This window comes from Lipotes vexillifer, unplaced genomic scaffold, assembly GCF_000442215.2.
Source record: "Lipotes vexillifer unplaced genomic scaffold, Lipotes_vexillifer_v1.1 scaffold382, whole genome shotgun sequence".
Classification (NCBI taxonomy): Eukaryota; Metazoa; Chordata; class Mammalia; order Artiodactyla; family Lipotidae; genus Lipotes; species Lipotes vexillifer.
In genome coordinates this window covers 4,563,028-4,570,370 of record NW_006780611.1, presented here as the reverse complement: position 1 = coordinate 4,570,370, position 7,343 = coordinate 4,563,028, and the positions used below count along the sequence as shown (strand labels likewise).

The 7,343-nt window shown below is 54.3% G+C and overlaps 1 protein-coding gene across 1 annotated transcript in view; it reads left to right on the top strand.

Moving 5' to 3' along the window:
• The first annotated feature begins 6,002 nt into the window (after window positions 1-6,002).
• Window positions 6,003-7,343, top strand: part of SIRAL2 (SIR2 antiphage like 2) — a 28,793-nt gene continuing 27,452 nt past the window's right edge. The window contains exon 1 of the mRNA XM_007453917.1: window positions 6,003-6,033. The gene's annotated coding sequence lies outside the window, so the exon portion shown is untranslated. The remainder of the gene's footprint in view (window positions 6,034-7,343) is intronic.

Sequence of the window (7,343 nt, the reverse complement as noted above, 5' to 3'; positions counted from 1 at the left end):
CCATCTCAATCATGGTTCATCAATGAGCTGATCACTGTAGACATGCTGTGTGACTTGGGGCAAGGAAGTACCCTCTCTGGGCTCCTCTGACCTCCTCTGTGCAAAGAGAGTCAGAATGTCTGTGAAGGCTGCTCCAAAATAGGTGATTTTTTCTGAGATCTAATCAATCTCGAGGTGATGTCATTCAGTTAAATCCAACCAAGCCCTGAGCTCCAGGCTTGGGAAAACTCAGAGCCACCCATCCGGTCAGAATAGAAATGCACAGAGGAATTGTCAAAGCAGAGCCCTGGACAGAGCATGGTCTGTCCTTCGACACACAGGTCAGCCCAGAAATGCTAGAAATGCTGTAAGAATCAGAGGTAGGATCCCCCTCCCCACCCAACCAGGGCTGGCATAGCCAGGAGGGCTTCCTAGGGGGAGGAGGTGATTTTCTCAACTTTTCTCAACATACAACCTTTTGAGATTTTTTTTTTTTCTGGCAGCGTAATTCCCTTGGGGCCCATCCAAGTTGTTGCAGGTATCAACAGTGCATTCCTTTTTATTGCTGAGTAAGTGTCCCGTGATGTAAATGGACCACAGTTTGTGTATCTGTTCTCCCACTGAAGGACATTTGAGCTGTTTTCAGTTTTTAGCTGTTATCAATACAGCTGCTATGAACATTTATGTAAAGTTTTTACATGAACATAATTTTAATTTTTCTGGGGTGAATACCTGAGTGCTATTGCTGGGTTGCATGGGAAGTGCATGTTTCCTTTTTTTTTTTTAATTTATTTTTGGCTGTGTTGGATCTTTGTTGCTGCACGCAGGCTTTCTCTAGTTGCAGGGAGCGGGGGGCTACTCTTTGTTGCGGTGCTCGGGCTTCTCATTGTGGTGGCTTCTCTTGTTGCAGAGCACAGGCTCTAGAGCACAGGCTCAGTAGCTGTGGTGCACGGGCTTAGTTGCTCCACCGCATGTGGGATCTTCCCGGACCAGGGCTCGAACCCGTGTCCCCTGCATTGGCAGGCAGATTCTTAACCACTGCGCCACCAGGGAAGTGCAGCACTATTTTTTGTTTTAGCCATTCTGATAGGTGTGCAGTGGTTGTATGCCTTCACATTCCCACACACAGTGTGAGAGTTCCAGTTCCTCCACATCTCCTGCAACACTTGGTATGGCCAGGCTTTTAAATGCTGGCCATTCTGGTGGTGTGTAGTGGTTTTGATTTGCATTTCCCCATAATAATGTTGAACACCTTTTCAGGTTCTTATTTGCCGTTCATATATTTTCCTTGATGAAACGTGTTCAAAGCTTTTGCTCAGTTTTTAAAAACTGGGTTGTTCGTTTATTATTGAGTCATGAGTTCTTAGTATATTTTAGATTGGGTCCTTAGTCAGATACGTGTTTTGCAAATTGCTCCCAGGCTGTGTTTTGCCCTTTTATTTTCATAGTGGTGTCTGTCCCTCACCCAACTTCCCTTTTCTTTATAGCCTCCCCACGCCCTGACACGTGTTTTTTTTCTTTATAAATTTTAATAATGGTTATGTTTTTAAAAATTAATTATTTATTTTTGGCTGCATTAGATCTTCACTGCTGTGCACAGGCTTTCTCTAGTTGTGGCGAGCGGGAGCTACTTTTCCTTGCAGTGCGTGGGCTGCTCATTGCAGTGGCTTCTCTTGCTGCGGAGCATGAGCCTAGGCATGTGACATGTGTTTATTGCCCATGTCCCTTCTACACCGTCAGCTCCATGAGGCCAGGGGCTATTTTCCTGCTGTGTCCTCAGCTTCTAGGAGGTATTCATGCTGGTCCCCTTAGCCTTATCATGGCTGCTGGGGAGCAGGGGCCTGGATTGGTGAGCCGAGACCTCAGAGTGGCTTGTTGCAAACTTCCAGGCCAGGGGTGAGGAGGCCTGAGCTGGGGCCTGGGTGGGGGGCAGACGGACAGCAGAGAAGGAGGGCCAGAGAGACTTCTCCAAGCTTCCCTCCTCCCTTCTCCTGCCAGCAAAGCCGTCCTGCTAGCTACACACGCGCCACTGGCTGCCCAGCACTGGCATCACAGTCCTACCTGCCAGCCTGCCCAGACACAGGTACAGCACCAGGAGTTTCTACAGGAAATCGATGTGAGGGAAGGTAGGGGAATTCCCTGGCGGTCCAGTGGTTAGGACTCTGTGCTTTTGCTGCCAACAGCTCCGGTTCCATCCCTGCTCCGGGAACTAAAATCCCACAAGCCACACGGGGCGTAGTGTGTGTTATCTACGTAGGGTGTGGTCCAGAGGCACCTTTGTGTTATGATGTGGCAACAGAGCAACAACTTCCTTTCTAGGATGGAAGGATTGTCAGCTCATCCCTGATGTCTTTCCCCTCTCCCGGGGCCCCGCCTGTGACTCTGTCCCTTTTCTCCATTCTGCCAACACCACGCCCTTTCTGTAGCCAGGGATGTCCTGCAGCTGTTCCCAGCAGTTGCCCACCCTCCAGCTTGGCCTGGTTACTGTAAGTCTTCAGTGTCTGTTTTTCAGTCTGTTAAAGGGGAATAATAATACCTACTGCATAGGATGACTGATGGTGCAGTAAGATGCATATGGAGAGTTTAACACGTGGCACGTGGTAGGTGCTCAGTAAACAGTAGTGTAAACGCACGAGAGCAGCTTCTGCACAGAAGTGAGTGGGGTCTGCCCAGGGAACCGAGCCTTGTGGGTTCACGCATACACATATTCACTCCTGGGTTCAGTACACGCTGAATGAGACGTGCTCACACCCATGGGGTGGAGGCTGGGATGCGGACTCCTACACCCTGCGGCGCCCACACCATGTGACATACATCCGCACCCCAGCACCATGCCGGCTCTGTGTCTACCTGCCCCGCCACTGCCTTATCTGCTCTGAGAGTGTGCAACGCGGCCAGGTGGCAGTGCCTCCCAGTAATTTTCCACAGCTTGAGAGAAGCTGTGTCTCTCTTGGATATGGGGGAGGGGAGGGGAAGGCATTGTTCCCAAGGTGTCCCTTCTGCTGGCTTTGTCCTTGTAAGGCTGCCTGGCCTGAGCTTTTGGGTGGAGGGGCTGAGACTTCCAGCCTGCACCTCGCCTGGAGCTGAAATGATTACTCTAGCTCCAACGTCCTGGCACACCCTGCCCGGCCCCCCGCTGTGCCTTGGGTCTGACCTCTGACAGCACCGAGCCCACAGGGTTCTGTTTACCAAGGTCCACGCTGGGGCCTGGGGGCCTTGAGGGCAGGGGCTGTCTCCTACAGGTCCAGGTGTAAGCAGATAGGTTAGGGGGTCCCCAGATAAAGAGAACCAGGCATGGCTTTCTTTTTTTTTTTTTTTTCCGCGGTACACGGGCCTCTCACTGTTGTGGCCTCTCCTGTTGCGGAGCACAGGCTCCGGACGTGCAGGCTCAGCGGCCATGGCTCACGGGCCCAGCCGCTCCACGGCATGTGGGATGTTCCCGGACCGGGGCACGAACCCGCGTCCCCTGCATCGGCAGGCGGACTCTCAACCACTGCGCCACCAGGGAAGCCCGGCATGGCTTTCTTGACATAAGAGAAGCTATTTTTGGCCTAAGCCATTTTGGGATGTCAGCTTGGCCATCGTGCTTGCCCTTGAACAGGTCTCAGTAATTAATGATATTAAGAAAAGTGAGGGAATGCAGGAACAAAGGAAAAGCAGTCAAGAAACAATAGTCAGTGATAAAACAGAGTCCCAGTTCCTCCTCAAGAGATATACATCCTAACCCAATAGTCTTTGAGTTCTGCAGGAACTAAGGCCCCCATGCAAGTGGAGGACAGAAAGATGATGTTGACCCTCCTGACTTTAACTAAATCTTGGACTCTGGCGACCTTTACCCCAGTTCTATGCAGAATTCTCCTCTGCTCAAGCCCCTTCATGCACGTGTCTTTAGTTTATTATTCCTTTTTGGTCGCGCCACGTGGCTTGTGGGATCTTAGTTCCCAACCCGGGCCCTCGGCAGTGAAAGCACAGAGTCCTAACCACTGGACCGCCAGGGAATTCCCCACCCTTAGCTTAAAACTTTCCCAGTTTTGCGGTCTGGGGAGACACTGCTTTGGGAAAGATCCCCAGTGTTTTCCTTACTTGCAAGTAATAATAAATCCTTCCTTCTCCTGCTTTTTCTTTTTTAAAAATATTTATTTATTTATTTGGCTGTGCCAGGTCTTAGTTGCAGCATGTGGGATCTTTTTTTTTTTTTCTTTAAGTTTCAGCCTGTGGGATATTTAGTTGCTGCATGTGGAATCTAATTCCCTGACCAGGAATCGAACCCGGGCCCCTTGAATTGGGAGCGCAGAATCTTAGCCACTGGACCACCAGGAATCTTAGCCACTGGACCTTTGCATTCTTTTTGGCTTAGTTGTGTCTTTTGGCTCCACATTCACCAAGAGGCGAACCCAGTTTTCGGGTAACACAGGTGCCCAGCACTCAGCACAGGTGCTCAGGAACTGAATTGCACTGTGTTCCGACCCTGGGTACAGGGCATTAGGAGCTGCAGGCAGTGGTGGTTAAATGTGCCTCAGCTTCCCCATCTGGAATAATAACGATGGCGACTTCCTCACCTTGTTCCAAGAACTAAAGGAACACAGGCAAGTGCCTGGCACCACATAGGAAGCCCACCTCTGCTCCTCCTTCACTCCTGACTCACTGGCCCCCGCGGTGTTCGGGGCTCTGGGGCCCCAAAAGTTCACAAGCTTTTGAAACTTACAAGCACGACTTTCCTCACGAATAGGAGGCTCCCTGTAGGCTGGGAGTGGGGTGGGGTTTGTTAGCCAACTTTAAAATCCGCGGGGGCTGGGGGTGGGGGGATGCGGGAGGTGCTGAGGAGAGAGGAAATAGCCATCAACTCTGGCTTGCTTGCTTGGGCAGGGCAGGGCAGGGAGGGCGGACTCAGGAAGGACGGGAAGGCTGGCAAGAGGAAGTGGCTTTTGATCCGGTTAGGTTTTCTTCAGGGAAGGGAAGGGCTTCCACGGGCAGACAATGGGAGGAGGGGGCCGCCAGAATAATAAGATCATTAGGGGACACTAAACCAGCTGCGTACCGCTATGCGGAGCCCATCTACGCGCGATCTCATTTGGTTCTCTCAACCACCCCAGAAGGCGCGCACTAGCATCACAGGTTTTACAGACGCGGAACCTGGGACACGGAGGGGCGTGTGGTCTCTGGGACTCATGGGATCCGAACCCAAGCTGGTCCCATTCTCAGCTTCCGGGTGAGAGTATTTCTTGTTGAGGGAAGAGCACGGGTGGTCACTCACTCATTCACATTTGCCCAGCCCCGTTTTAGCTTCTGGGTACCCAGGGATATACACGGCGGACAAGGTCCCGGCTTTTCTGGGGAGCTGGGGAGTGACAACAAGTATACGTAATTTCTGGTAGAATTCTGAAAGAAAAGAACGCGGGGCTGGGGGAGGGGACTGGCGATTTTAGGCCCGCAGGGTCTTTGGCAAGCAGGGCGTGTTTGGAGACCCGACATTGGCCCGGGTCTGGACCCAACTCGGGTTGGAAAATAGAAGCTGTGCATGAGTGTGATGCAGGGCCTGGCTGCAGAGAGGCGCCTCCGATTGCACTTAATGGTCTCTATATCCCTGCAAAGTGCGCCCGCGCCCATTTTGCAGATGAAAAAGCTGAGAACGCGCGGTGAGTAGTTGCAGGCGGAGCGCGGACGAAGGCTCGGCCCAGAGAGAGCCCTCCGCGCACTCAACCGCGCCTGCGCCGGAGATGGGGGCGGGGCCTCCGGGGAGGGCGGGGCCGGCGGCTAGGGAGCCGTTGGTTTTGGGGCGGAACCTTCGCGCGGCGAGGGCGGGCGCACGGGGCAAGGTTTTGCCGTAACGCCGCGGTCGGCCTCCGTGGGAGTCGCGGCTGGGGGCTGCGCGTCAGCTGCTCCGGCTCCGGCTCCGGGTGCGCGTGCCGTCCCCCCACCCGCAGACTGACTTCCGCCCGGCCTCGCCCAGCGCGAGGGGCGTGCGGCCTCCCGGAGCCCCCGGAGGCTTGGACCGCTGAGCGGGAGGAGGCGGCGGGAGCGCGAGCTCCGACCAGCGTCTCGGCGGCGCCGCGGGTGAGCTGGCTGGTTGGGGAGGCCCGGGGGTGCCGGATGGAGAGCCCCTCAAGACCCCCGGCCTCTCTCGGGATCCACGGCCGCCTCAAGGACCCCAGAGCTCGGTTCCCAAGACCCCTCGGGATCCGCCCCGGCCCCCTAGACCCTGTCGGAGTCACCGGCCACCTCTGGCCCCTACACCTTCAGGACTCTCGCGCCCGCAAACCCTTCAGGATTTCCCCTAGACCCCGAGACCACCTGAGGCCCTCCCGCCGTTTCAGGGCCCCGGGACCCCTTAGGATCCTCGGTTCCAGAAACTCCCCAAGATTCTCTCAGGACCCCCGAGACCGTCCCTGACTTTCCCATCCCCGGGTTCCCTGAGGCCTTCCGCGCCATCTCTCCCTAGCTCCTCCCCCGGCTCCCTGGGCCGCCGTCCCCACCCTCGGCGTCTGCCTTGCCCTCTACCGCCGGCCCCGAGGTTCAGTTGCCCTTTGCCTCCCTCTCCTCGCTGGTCTCGAGGCTGGGTTTCTCAGACCTGAGGTCCGTGGACCAATGCGGTGTCCGTGAAAGTGCCCCTGGGGGTTTGTGAATCCTTGATAATATAAAAGTAGTAGAGGCATATGAGTCACCAGATGACCTTTTGTAACCAGGTAGGGGGTGTGATCTCAGCGCAGGCCGTGGCGTCGTGTTTACTGTTGCATTGAGGCTAGAGCAGGACAGGGTTTAATTTTCATGCTCTGCGGTGAGACTCATGGCTCCACAGAAGCGCCTAGAAAACAGATCCGATGTGGTGCAGGGTGGCCAGCTAAGTAGGTGAGGGCCTTGGGGCGGATCAGGACGCTTTGAGCTTGTCTCCTAATTTTGTCATTCATGGAGCTAACTTTTTCTTTTTTTTTTTTTCTTTAAATGGCTGTGGTTGGGAGAGAATTGTTTGGAGGAAGCAGGACCACATGAGAGGTGGAGGTGACCTCGACCCAGGGTGGTGGCAGGGAGGACCGTGGCTTCTTCAAGCATGGCTAAGCTTCTTAAAGTCTAGACCCCAAAGACTAAGTTTCCGGGAATTGGCACTGGAGCCAGAGATGACACAGCCCCTGCTCTCAGGGCCACGATGGAGGGGGGTAGTTAAGCACCTAGGTAGTTTTTATATGGCCTTGAACTTAGCTGGGGTGAGGGTCCGATTCTCAGGAAGGGGTGTTATGGAGGACTTCTTGGAGGGGAGGAAAAGTGACAGGTAATAGGTGAGCTGATTCTTGAAGGTTGAAATCAAGAAGTTTGCCAGGGGCTTCCCTGGTGGCGCAGTGGTTGAGAGTCCGCCTGCCGATGCAGGGGAC